This window comes from Mirounga leonina, unplaced genomic scaffold, assembly GCF_011800145.1.
Source record: "Mirounga leonina isolate KUSES-001 unplaced genomic scaffold, KU_Mleo_1.0 Mir_165, whole genome shotgun sequence".
In the NCBI taxonomy this organism is placed as follows: domain Eukaryota; kingdom Metazoa; phylum Chordata; class Mammalia; order Carnivora; family Phocidae; genus Mirounga; species Mirounga leonina.
This window is the reverse complement of record NW_023270415.1, coordinates 25,250,238-25,263,323: the sequence shown is the minus strand read 5'-3', so window position 1 is coordinate 25,263,323 and position 13,086 is coordinate 25,250,238. Positions and strand designations below refer to the sequence as shown.

At 34.7% G+C, this 13,086-nt stretch overlaps 1 protein-coding gene across 1 annotated transcript in view; it reads right to left on the bottom strand.

The window, feature by feature from the left end:
- The window catches only part of CRISPLD1 (cysteine rich secretory protein LCCL domain containing 1), a 43,591-nt gene that overhangs the window by 17,963 nt on the left and 12,542 nt on the right, over positions 1 to 13,086 (bottom strand). The window lies entirely within an intron of this gene.

Here is a 13,086-nt window from a genome sequence, read left to right as displayed (position 1 = left end):
GGGTGATTAATTTGTACTTCTAAAATAATTTACAAAGGAATATTTCAAATTACAAAATTATTACTGAAATTATCTTGTATGTCCTAGGTTTAATGTTCAATTTGTTAATCTGAAAAACAGGCAGTGTAGTAGCAAGTGTGGTTGTAAAAACATAAGAGTTAGGCAGAGCTGGGTTCAGTCTTGGCACAATCACAGAACTCTGGGATAGGAAAATAGTCCTGGAACCAGAACATGAGGATACAACCTAAGGTGATAGCAATGAGGCTGGAGAAGAGCAGACAGACTGAAATCATGTTTCAGAATTTAAATTCCTAGAAGTTGATGGATGACTGAATGTAGGTCATGAGGGGAAAAAAAAAAAGATGAAGATGATGAAGGTTACCAAATTGGGAGAAGAAAAATACAGGAAGAGAAATAGATTGTTGCCATGGAAATATATTTAATGTATCTCAGTGCAAATTTCTAGGGTGCCGCATGCGATGTCTGTGATATATGCAGCATGTGTGCCAAGGAGATAGTGGAAATAGATGTCTGGGATTCTGGGAAAAGAAATCTGTGCTGAAGATATGAATTTTGATGTTATTCACCCAGAGATGACTTTCTTCAGGAAGATGATACAGAATGAGAAGAGGAATGAAAAGAAAATTCTAAGACTACCAACCTTAAAAGGGAGAAAAAAACAATGAATTAGTAAAATAAACCAGGGAAAATGGGATCAGAAAGGTAAAGGGAAAACTGTAAAAGGATTAAATTATAAAGCAACGGGACAAGAATTCTAGGCATAGAGAGCAGGCAAAAGATCAAATGCCACAGAGAAGTCCAGAAAGACAAGAGCTGCTAAGTGCTAATTCATGATCAAGAACAGTTTCAGAACAATGCTAGGGAGAAAGTCAGAACACACGGGCACATACTTGACTGGAAGAAGAAATTGGAGAAAGCAAGTGTGCGTTACTTTGTTAAGACTTCAGAAAAGAAAAAGAGAGATATGCAGAAGCTTAAAAAAAAAAAAAAAAAAAAAAAAAGTAACCTGCCAGGTTCTAGGGAGAATTTGTAGTCGTGACTGTAGGCCAAAGGAAAGCACACTAGGGAAAAAGAAGCACCAAAAAAAAAAATAAAAATAAAAATAATAATAATAATAATAATAATAATAAATAATAGAAGACTTATAAGTAAAATAAAATAATGGCTTGAAGCCATTGTGGTGATTTTAAAACACTCTTCCCCACAAAGGTGGAGTTGAATTCTCTCCCCCTCCCTTCAATCTGAGCTGGATAGTAACTCCCTTTTTTTTTTTTAATTATTATGTTCAATTAGCCAGTATATAGTAACTCCCTTCTAATACATAGAATGACACTGTGAGATTTCTCAGGCAAGGTTACGAAATACAGCCTCTATTCAGTCAGTTCTTTCTCTTTTAACACACCCATCTTGGGACACCTAGGTGGCACAGTCAGTTAAACGTCCAACTCTTTGTCAGGGTCATGATCTCAGGATCATGATCTCAGGGTTGTGAGATCTAGCCCCAGGCTCCATGCTCAGCATGGAGTTTCCTTGGGTTTCTCTCTCCCTCTCCTTTTGCCCCTCCATACACATCTTAACAGACCTGAGCCAAGAAATTATAGTCTGGCTGCCCTGAAGACATAGCTGGAAAGATATTGTAGAGAGATCACACAGAGAGTGAGAGAAGCAGGAGGAATTTCGGTTGTTTGGGCTTTCCTAGCCCAGGCATGAGGCTGTCAGTTTGCAAGTCCAGGTCACTGCAAGCAAACATGTGAGAGACCCAAGTATGACCCACCAAACTTAGCCCTTAAAAGAGATCATAGGACCCTTATTCAAGGCCAAACTCTTGTTTTATACATGATTCTATAATCTTAGATGTTAGTTTTTCTAATGAAATTGAAGATGGGTACTTTTTAAAGAGGATAAACAACCAGCTCCAAATTCACAAATTCACAAATATGTTATATTGCAAAAGTCTGCTTACATACCTGTTGTATAGAAATTGAAATAAAATTTAAAATGTATCATTCAAATGCTTTAGGCTAAGTTTTCTTATCTGTAAAATGAAAAATAGAAGATAACTCAGGTCCCTTCAAGGACTAAAAAAATTCAGTTATTGAGTATGTACTATGGATAAGCTGTTTTTTATGGCATGGCAAGTTTTCTATGTAATGCACTAAAAATAAGGGGGAAACCATATCAAATGAACTATAGTAAGGCTAAAATAGGGACACATTATTTTAATATAAGAACTGAAGCAAAGGAGCATGCAACTAAAATTTACTATTAATATTTAACAAATATTAATTAGTGATAGTTTTTAAAGTAATTATTTAAAGAATGTAATTAAGCATAGGTGTTTAGGTGAAGTTCAACAATACGAATTGAGAGGATCTTTAAAAAAACTTAATGAAAATATAGCTGTCCTAGAAGAAATATTATTGTGAAAACAGCATGGAATGTGTATTTTTATGCCACAACATTTTATTACATGTTTTAAGACCACCAATAATTTATACCCATCCCATTTAAATGTAAGTCAGTCTCTATACATTTCTATTTAAGTTCAGGTTTGTAAATAAAATCAAGATGGCCTGATGGACTTTTTTTTCCCTCTCTGAACTATTCACCCAGCAATAATTTAAAGCCAAACCACACTTAAAATTACCATTTCTTTATAAAATGGGTACTTGAGGTGTGTAGAAATGAAAACCACTCTATTTTCCAATTACATCTGTAAGCTGTTCCTTCTTAGACCACAGTGAAGTGTTCAATGAAGTTTTATTACAAAGAAACATTTAGAATACTACTAAATTCTTTGTCTCCAATGATATTTTTAAAGCCAGTTCAACAGGGAGGCTTTACCATTTACTGTGTATGAGAAATCCTAAATGTTAACAAAGGACTGTCAAAAGTAAGCCTAGAAATACAAAGTAATGTTAGTACTGAAATATTATAGTGGTAAAAATTGGAAAGTATGTAGCTATCTAGACATGTACAGAAAATTCCATTGACTGTTATCCTCTGTGAAACATGAGTGAACATACACAATTCATATTCCTACCAGAATACCTGCAATCCTGCTCTAATAATAGGTGATGACAGCTAGAAACCACTTAAGGATGTAGTTTTTAACAGAGTTAATATTAGTAGGCTACCAGTAAGTTCTATCACTGTACATTAGGTAAAAATTGTCATTACTGATATTACTTTTCCTTTCTCTTTGATACTTGAGAATAGTTTTGTCTCTTAAGAATGATTAAGTATTTTCAAATATATGTTCTTGACCACAGTAAATTTACAACTCTTTCCAGTTTAATAAAATTTGAAAATTCATGTCCTAGGAAATGTATCATGATAATTAGTCTACCAAAGAGAATACCCTAGGTGACACTGAAGTAAAGTAGTTTTACAGACTTATATTCACCAACAAAGAAAATATATAAATGATTAAAGACATTTTAAATTGACCAGCTTTAAATGGTCTGGCACCTTTAAATGCACAAGAAAATTATTGACTAGAAACTCACATAATTTCATAATTGTTAAATGTCATTCTAAGTAGGAAGAAATAGGATTGTAAGATTTTCTAAAATTTTACGAAATTCTACCTAAGTGTGATAAAGCTACAATAGGTCTTTTCAAAGACATGCTGAGAAAAATGTCTTTAAATAAAGAAGATAAACTTTTTCCAAAACAACTGGAAAATATAATTAATGTTGCAATTATCTAAAAATGAAAAGAATATCTAAATAATATAGAAATAATGTACTAATTCATTACACCTTTTTGCAAAATTGATACAGTTTTAATGGACTTCCAAGATAAATGCAAAAGACAAAACTGGTCTTTGACTATCATACTATTAGGTAGCCTAATCAAACGACAAGCATCTGTCCATGATACAATTTGCAATTTAATATGGACTTTTAAAACCTGTACTGCTTTCTGGCAAAGTAACAATATTATGAAAACACAGTGGTTTGAAAAGACAATTGTGTTGAAAGTCCAATCTAGGCTAGAAACTCTGGTCTACTTCCTACCACTGAAAACTAGAAATAGCATGATGAAATTATTTTTAAAAATTATCTTAGCATTTGCAATAAACTTTGACAAAAGGAATTTCACAAACATTCTTGTTTTGAGACATATATATCTGCATACCTAACTTGGAATACCACCCTTGTATCTCCAAACCTACCTCAGTCCTGAGCAGTCAATGGCAGTCAGAAATAATAACAGCATGATAGCTTTCAATGGTATTGAAAACACTCTTTCCCTAGTTCTATGTCTTCTGGACATATGCAAGTAAGGTTATTAGTCATAAATTTTCCTCTCATTTTCTTATATAGACAGAGTAAAAATAAGCTTGCATTTGTTCAAAGTACTTCAGTGAGAAATTAAAATACACGATACACCCTGGAAGAGTTTTCTTTCTTATTTAAATTATGTACTTTCAAATTTGTCTCTTGATTATGTCAAGTTTGGTTTCTGTTTCCTTATCTGTAACAACAGGAAGCTAGAATAAAGTCCTTCAATTACGTTCAGCTTTAAAATTCTATTATTTTGCACTTATAGTCTCTTATAGAATGCTCTGCATTGTTTATAAAACCCCGTAAGAACTTACAAACTGTAAAATTATCTTTCTGATGACAATTAAGGGCATTTCTAACTAAGAAGCAAAAGCTATTTTGTGATTAAAAGATGGGCAGAGGACTTGAATAGGCATTTTTCCAAAGAAGACATACAGATGGGCAACAGAAACATGAAAAGATGCTCAACATCACTAACCATCAAGGAATGCATCTTGAAACAAAAATGAGATATCACTCACACCAATCAGAATGGTTCACATAAAAACAAAAAAAGAAATAACAAGTGTTGGAGAGGGTGTGGAAAAAAAGGAACCCTCCTACACTGTTGGTAGGAATACAAATTGGTGCTACCACTGTGAAAAACAATGAGATTCCTCAAAAAAATAAAAACAGAAATAGCATACAATCCAGTAATTCCACTACTGAGTATTTAACCAAAGAAAACAAAAACGCAAATTCAAAAGGATATATCTACCCCTATGTTCACTGCAGCATTATTTACAATATTCAAGATATGGAAGCAACTCAAGTGTCTATCAATAAATGAATAAAGATACATTATTAGAATACAATGGAATATTACTCAGCCATAAAAAAGAATGAGATCTTGCCATTTGCAATAACATGGATGAACCTAGAGGATATTATGCTAAGTGAAATAACTCAAAGAAAAATACCGTATGATTTCACCTATATGTGGAATCTAAACAAACAACCAGAAACAGAAACAGACTCAAATAAAGAGAACAAATTGGTGGTTGCCAGAAGGGATGGGGGGTGGGTAGGGGGGATGGGCAAAATAATTGAAAGGGATTAAGAGATACAAACTTCCAGTTATGAATAAAGAAGTTATAGAGATGAAAAGTACAGCATAGAGAATGCAGTTAATAAAACCATAATAACATTGTGTAGTAACAGATGGTAACTATACTTACCATAGTGAGCACCGCCTAACATATAGAATTGTCAAATCGCTGTTGTGCACCTGAAACTAATATAACATTGTATACCAACTACTCTTAAATTAAAAAAAAAAAGAATTAAAGCTGTGTTACAACATTGCAAAACCAAAAAGGTTTCAGATCTTCCAATTATGAGTCTAGAGAAGAGCTCAACTGTTTCTGAATCATCCCTACTAAAGAAAGTTTTAATATTGTCCAAGACAGATATACTGAAACTTAACTGAATGTGACAAGAATATATTTTCAGTAAGAAGTTAAATCCAGGCTCCCTTCAGCTTAATCCCGAAAACACAATGGTAAAACCTTTGAAGTAAGACATAGACTTCTACATGTAATTTTTCTGCACTGCCAAAAGGAACAGGATTTTTCAGCCAGCTAACACATTTTTGTAAAACTGATATAGTTTTATGGATTTCCAAAATATAACGTACATGTAAATTTTCTGCACAGCTAAAAGGAACAAGAATTTTTAGCCAGCTCATGAACATAGTTGTTGAAGAAAACCAAAGACATGAAGAGTTACATCTTTCTAAATACCACCTATAAAAGATAATTCTTGCTGTGCCTTTACTTCTGGAAAAACAGGTTTATAAATTATCCATCATGTGTCAAAACTAAATCCCTCCCCAAATCACTGCTGTGTCCTATTTGAATCAGAAAGTGCAACCCAAAAATCTGACAGGATAAGCTGTCAACATGATCCTCTCGATAGCAATAACCTGACCTTCCAAAAAGAATGTTATTCTAAGCAAGTCACACATTTGACAGTTCACAAGATTTCAGATTTAAATTCCGAATATAATGCCGCATTATAAATTTTTTAAGCCACCTTCTTTGCTCCCTGTTGGTGGTATTATTCAGAATTACAATGAAGAAACTGACATCAGTGAAATAAAGAAAGAAGCAAGTCAATCAATGCTGAAAGAATGTATGATGTTTTTTGTGATAAAGTCATCTGGTATAGAAAGCACCATGGAAATCTGCAGTAACACATTCCTTACAACTCAAGAATTTCCTCAGGTGTTTAACTACTGTGCTTCACCTGTCTCGAAAAGACTTTGTAGTACCAGGGAAAATGTACAAGGCTCAGATTTCAAAGGGAACACCTGTATTACTGCACAAAGAGGCCAGGTACTGAGAAAGTAGCATTACCTCCAGGCAATGCACTTCTGAGGGTCTCCTGGAAGTTACAGAGATATGAGGCAGAGGTGGCAGTATTTTACTTACAACACTTTAAAACAATGCCTTAAAACCTTAAAAAAAAACTAAATCCCTAGCAACCTGTAATTTAGGGAATTGCCTCTTCATTTCCTTAAAATTGAAATATTTCTGAAATGGAAATTTAATGTGTGGATAGACACACAAGATGATTTCAATAAACCCACAGTTTAAATATTATAGAGATACTGAATGCATGACGCAGGGAAGATTGCCCTTGTGAGACAGCAGAGCCATTAATTCAACACAATCCTTACATAGAAATGTCTACTGATACATCTCATTCTCATCTCACTGCAAATGCCCTCCCCAGTCTGACCATAACTTAACTAGCTCACTTATATCCCACCTCTATTCAACAGGGACCCTCAACAGCTGACTCTCTGAAACTTTAAAGAGTTTATGAATCACCAGAAGATCTTTTTTTAAATGCAGATTCTGGGGGCACTTGCATGGCTCAGTCAGCTAAGTGGCCGACTCTTGATTCTGGCTCAGGTCATGATCTTGGGGTCCTGAGATCGAGCCCTGAGAAGGGCTTCTTGCTCAGCAGGGAGTCTGCTTGAAGATTCTCTCTCCCTCTCCCTCTGCCCCTACCCCCTCTCACTGTGCATGCACACTCTAAAATAAATAAATCTTTTTTTAAAAAAATGCAGATTCTGATTTGGCAGGTTAGGAGACAAATCTAAACTATAATATTTCTAAGATCTGGTGCTAGGACCATACATTGAAAAACCACACTTAGAGTTGCAAGGTTCTAGCACCTGTCTAGTTTCTTGGTCAACTGAATCCATTAGAGATTTTCCCCAAAAGGAACTGTCCTTTTTCTGCTCTCCTACTTAGTTACTTAAACTTCATCCTTTCACCAAAGTTCTATTCACAATCTCTCTCCTTTTGGAAGTCATTCCAACTACAATATTCCATTTATCATACTCTTCTCTGAACCTTCTTAAACATGTAATTTACCAATTACTATATATTCCCCTTGATCTGTATCCATTGTTTTGTGTCTTAATTCCCAAACTAAAATTCAAAATAAAAATTGTGTCTCACACTTTTTTGTGTGTTTTCCATGGCATCTAATATAAAACATAGCATAACATACATTACCAGTATGTACTAATCAGTTATCGCTTGTCTCACAGCTGGCCTGGAAACAATCAATAATTTGGATTGAAGATACAGGACCTAAGTTCTCTGCCTCAAACATACATGTGTGATATAAACTCAAATGAAAGGGTAGTCATAATGTACCTATGCTAAACAAAAGGTAAACCTCTAAAAAGCTAAACTTGGATTACTTTTGTAAATGTCATATCTTTGTATTAACTTTGTGATTAATCCAAGGTGATGACGCCTTCATTATTTTTATTGTCATTTAAGAGAGGAGTAGCTAATAATCTTCAAGACTATGTTCTAGATGTTTGAGGAGATTCAGTACTTAAGGAAATCCTTTAGTAACTGAAAAGTACCATCTCTCAGTTCTTTAAGTCTCCATTTATAGCACTGGGTCAATTTATAAGAATTAACACCGGGTTTTAATTTATTTATAGCTCATACAATTTAGACAGATGCAAGATTGATCATTAAGTCAAGCCTAGAAGAATATATGATAGGAAAGCTAAACTCTCATAATAAGTCATTCTGTATTATCTACTTATGTATTAGTTTATATTTATATTTCAATATAACTTGGGTTTTGAAAGTAAATATTTTTATTATTTTTTTAAGATTTTATTTATGTATTTGAGAGAGAGAGAGCAAGGAGCCCAATATGGGACTCAATCCCAGGACCCTGGGATCATGACCTGAGCTGAAGGCAGACGTTTAACTGACTGAGCCACCCAGGTGCCCTCAAAGTAAATAAAATATTAATTGCTTTTATTTATTGTACTTAGGGATGCTTTTCTAGTTTTCAGAAAGAAAGAGATGGGTTAACAAATGAAAAACTTCTTCTTAGGCAAATTAGTAATAGAAAAAGTTGATGGACACATAGAAACCAAAACTTAAAATTTAAAACCCTAACTTCAATTTAAACCAAACGCTAAAACCAGAAATATTTAAATGATTATGTTTATACAGTTTTAATGAAACTGCTATAGTAAGTTGCTCATTGTTCCTATAGTGAGAATTCTGTTTAACTTTTCACTAAGAATTCCTATCTCAAGAATGATAAATTGTTTTCCTTCCCAGCAGTCAATTGGAGCTATGTAAACATGGTTTCCTCTTTTCCTTGGCTGCTAGGAAACTCAAAGCTAGTTTAAGAACCACAGCAATCAGGTTTTTAGGTGTCCTTTAGTACTATGCCTTTAACTTTTTCTTCTTCAGTAATTAAACAATGACTAAGATAATGATTTTAAGAAATATGGTTTTCAAAAGTCCTTATTTGAAAATCTGCGAAAGACTATTGAGTTCAATATTCTTTGTTTCCACAAAGCCATTCTTGGTCCCTAAGTACCATTCTCTATGTCCCAAAAGGCTCAATCCTACATACCAAGTTACTTCAGGCTCTCTTGGCCCCTGGATTCCAATTGGATTTGGCTAATGGGAGACACAAACAGGAAGTCAGAGGGTGTGAGGTGTCTGTATTACCCCCTCACCAGCCCTATGCATTCCCTTTGAATCTTCTGCCTCACTGTGATGGTGACAGTAACCTGTCACACAGCCCTTCTTTCAGGCAATAGTCCTCACCAGGCTGTGACATCACCATTCAAGCCTGGGTGCCCCCCATCTCTTATGGCTCACTTTAGTCCGGTCCACAACTCTGCATATAGACCCTCAATTTTTTTTTCCTGGTGAACTCTATTATTGAGGCATTGTTTCCTGCTAAAAAATAGTATTTGAGAATAAAAATATCTCACAGAATTTATATTACAAACTGCCTAACATATTACCTGATACCTATTAGATCTTAATAAATGTTTTCTTATTTCATCGTTCCTTTAAGAATCTGCTTAATTTGCTGTGATTTGCATAGCCTTTTAATGGAACACTGCTGCTATTCATGTGACTAAGGAAGAAATTCAAATCCAAAATTTTGAATGACTGAAACACAAGATAATCAATCGTTGCCACCTAAAGTCCCAATGGAAAGGTAAATAACCCCCTTACAATTCAAATTCAACACAATATTAATTATACAAAGTTTAGAGTAAGTTATTCCTAGCTTTGCTTTGAGTCTATTAGCAATAAACTTTCAAACCTAAAGACCGTTTTCCTATTAAATTTCTAAGATAATATTTCCACTGAAACTCCCAACTACCTCCAAAGTTTAGGTAAGATGATATGTGTGTGTATCATTTATTCATTACATATATATATATATATATATATATATATATATATATGATACACACACAAATACATAGAGGAATAATTTAAAAAGTGTTCACAAACCTCAAGTTTAGAAATCCATTGTAATAACTTTCACTTACAAAAATCAAATGAATACTGTCAAGTTTTGTCAAAGGAAATGTTTCTTTTTATTTTTTTCTTTTTTAGATATGAATAGAAAGATGAGTAGGGTTATGATGCTCTAATCTGTCTGATTTGCACTTGAACAAGGTTCTTTTCATTATATGTAGAAAAAATACATCCCCAAATATCTCCATATAGAGGCTTGGATCAGTTCTTTCTTTTTTTTTTTTTTAATTCAATTAGCCAACGTATAGTACATCATTAGTTTCTGATGTAGTGTTCAATGATTCATTAGTTGTGCACAACACCCAGTGCTCATCACACATCACGTGCTTTCCTTAATGCCCATCATCCAGTTACCCCATCTCCCCACCCACCTCCCCTTCTGCAATCCTCAGTTTATACAGATTGTGGCTGCTAAGTACTTGCCTTCAAATCAACTGTACACATATTCTCATATCAACCTCTTTACTAAGAAGGTTCTCATCATCCAAATGCTCTCTTCCAGAATCCCCACCACACAACGACTATAACTTCTTCCAAATACTATTTCAAAATGTACCTCTTCTAAGAAGGCTTACTTGATTACTGTTTTATTCTGAAATTCTTTAAGATTTATATGCACTTTAAAATATATTAATTTGTACTTATTACCACATTGTGATTTACATCTCAAAAACAGTGCTCTGGCAAAAGTCTTCGCACTCTGATCCCTATATCTCCTGAAAGAGTCTCCATACTTGCTGAGGGGTCTAGACATCCTCACTTCATGAAATAGAGTTGTCCATAAACCAATGTAACTCTCAAAGTCACTGAAATCCAGTGCCAATTTAGCCACCTGTCATACTTATTAAAGAATGATTTTACCTAACCAAAATGCACTGCACTTAAAATTATAAAATAAAACATAAACACCATACTTCATTAAAAAGAATGTTTTTGCAATTTTTAAGAGCACTTTCTTGTCAGAACAAAATTAATGAAATCCTTTTGCATTCTACCCATTTTAGAACTGTTGTTGAAGACCTAATCATCTTTTCGTTTTTCATTTATTCATTACATTTTTTCCCATTCCAACTAGCATGAATTGAGCGTGGAGTATCCCCAGCCACTCAGCTGGGGAATACAAAAATTACTAAAGAACAGGTCCTTCCCATAAATGATGGAAAGTTAGGGAAAGAGACAGGATGCAAATACCAGGGGCAGAGGCAGATATGAAATGCTATGGGAGCCTGGGCAGTGCGTGGGAGTGCACCCAGCTCTGTATGGAAGGGTTTAGACAAAAGCAGATTCTTAAGGAAGAGGAGAAATTTGTTAGAGAGAAAACTGGGAGGGCATAAGGCATTCCAACATGTGCAAAGGTGATCAGGCTTGGCAAAATCTGTACAGCATCAAAAAAACCCAAGGTATATGGAATCATGGCATAGATGCTCATGTGAAATTAGTGATGCTTTTTATTTGTTTAGTTTTCTGTGTTCACAGAACTCTTGGTGAACAGACCTCTCTGCTCTCTCTTTCCAGGCAGGAGTTCTGATGCTCTTATTCCATCTCAATCCAGAGCCACGCCCTCCCGGGACCCCATACTTCTAGCGCTTTGGTTTCCCTTCTCTGAATAACATTTGAGCTCACCACATACAGTCAATCATTCAGTATTTCAGATATGGATCAGCCATGTCTTGAGGAAATATAAGATACAGTTTTATGTTTTACTCCCAGAAACTTTATGGGATTGCCCCCTTCACGGGATTACTTTATATTGTCTGAGGTACAACAACATACATGAGAAAGTCTATGAACAGGAACTCTCGTGCTCATTCCTGGGTCTTATCTAATAGCTCATTACCCTTTTTTTCCTAGTTGCCCCTCCATACTTGCTCAATTTGAAATTCCACTTCCTCCCTCCTCACTCACATGCCCTTTATTGTTTATCCTATCACTGACTACACCTCTCCTGTCACTATCCCACAAAACTGTGCCATTAGCTAATTTTAAGATTTCATTTTCCATTTCTCCTCCAATTACACTGATTTAAACATTAGGCATTGGGGGATTTTACTGTTCAAATGCTTTTATCTTTTTGGTTTCTAAGTACTTCTTGAAAGAGAGCAAAAAGGAGTTTCTGTTGTCCTGCATTAGTAGTTACAGCTGCTATCTTATAAAAAGGAAGAAGGTGAATATAATAGTTGAGGAGGGGAAAAAGAAAGAATCTGAATTCCAGAGTCAATGTTTCATGTCCTTCAGGGAGCCCAGAGTCTATTCAAACTGGGGTTCCCAGATAGTGCTGCCACATCACCTGGGAGCCTGCAGAATAGTGAGGTCTATGTAGACTTACTGAATCAAAATCTGTATTTTAACAAGATTCCCAGGGGATTCATATGCACATTAAAGTTTCAGCAGTGCTGGACTAAAGCATCCTATTCCCAAAATCATACCTAATGGCTTTTCTCTAATGAAAACACTTGCTCTCCTTAATTTCCTGATGATTGATTTCAAAATGTTCTTCGATTAAAAGCTTAAAATATAAAGCAGCATAGCCTACTAGAGAGATTATGTCCATATTCATATTTTGCTTTTGAGGTTGATCAGCTACCAATATAGAAAATATGCTGCCATTTCTCCAATAAGCTAGGTGTAAGTAGTTGACTTAACCACACCTTATTGATTCTGTTAACTACTTAAAAGAAAAAAAGTAAGTTTCACCAGATCATAGTTCCAGGTTCTTATCTTTGGTAAGTTTTAGTTACCCACTATTCCAAGTCACATATTTGGATTGGTCCCATAATTTAATTTTTGGACTTCCCATACAACTATCTGTATTTAGCCCATTCAGTTTGCAATCTGAACCCCAAATATACTATTTGGTCTGTATCTGTACTTGATCTGTATTATGTAGTATC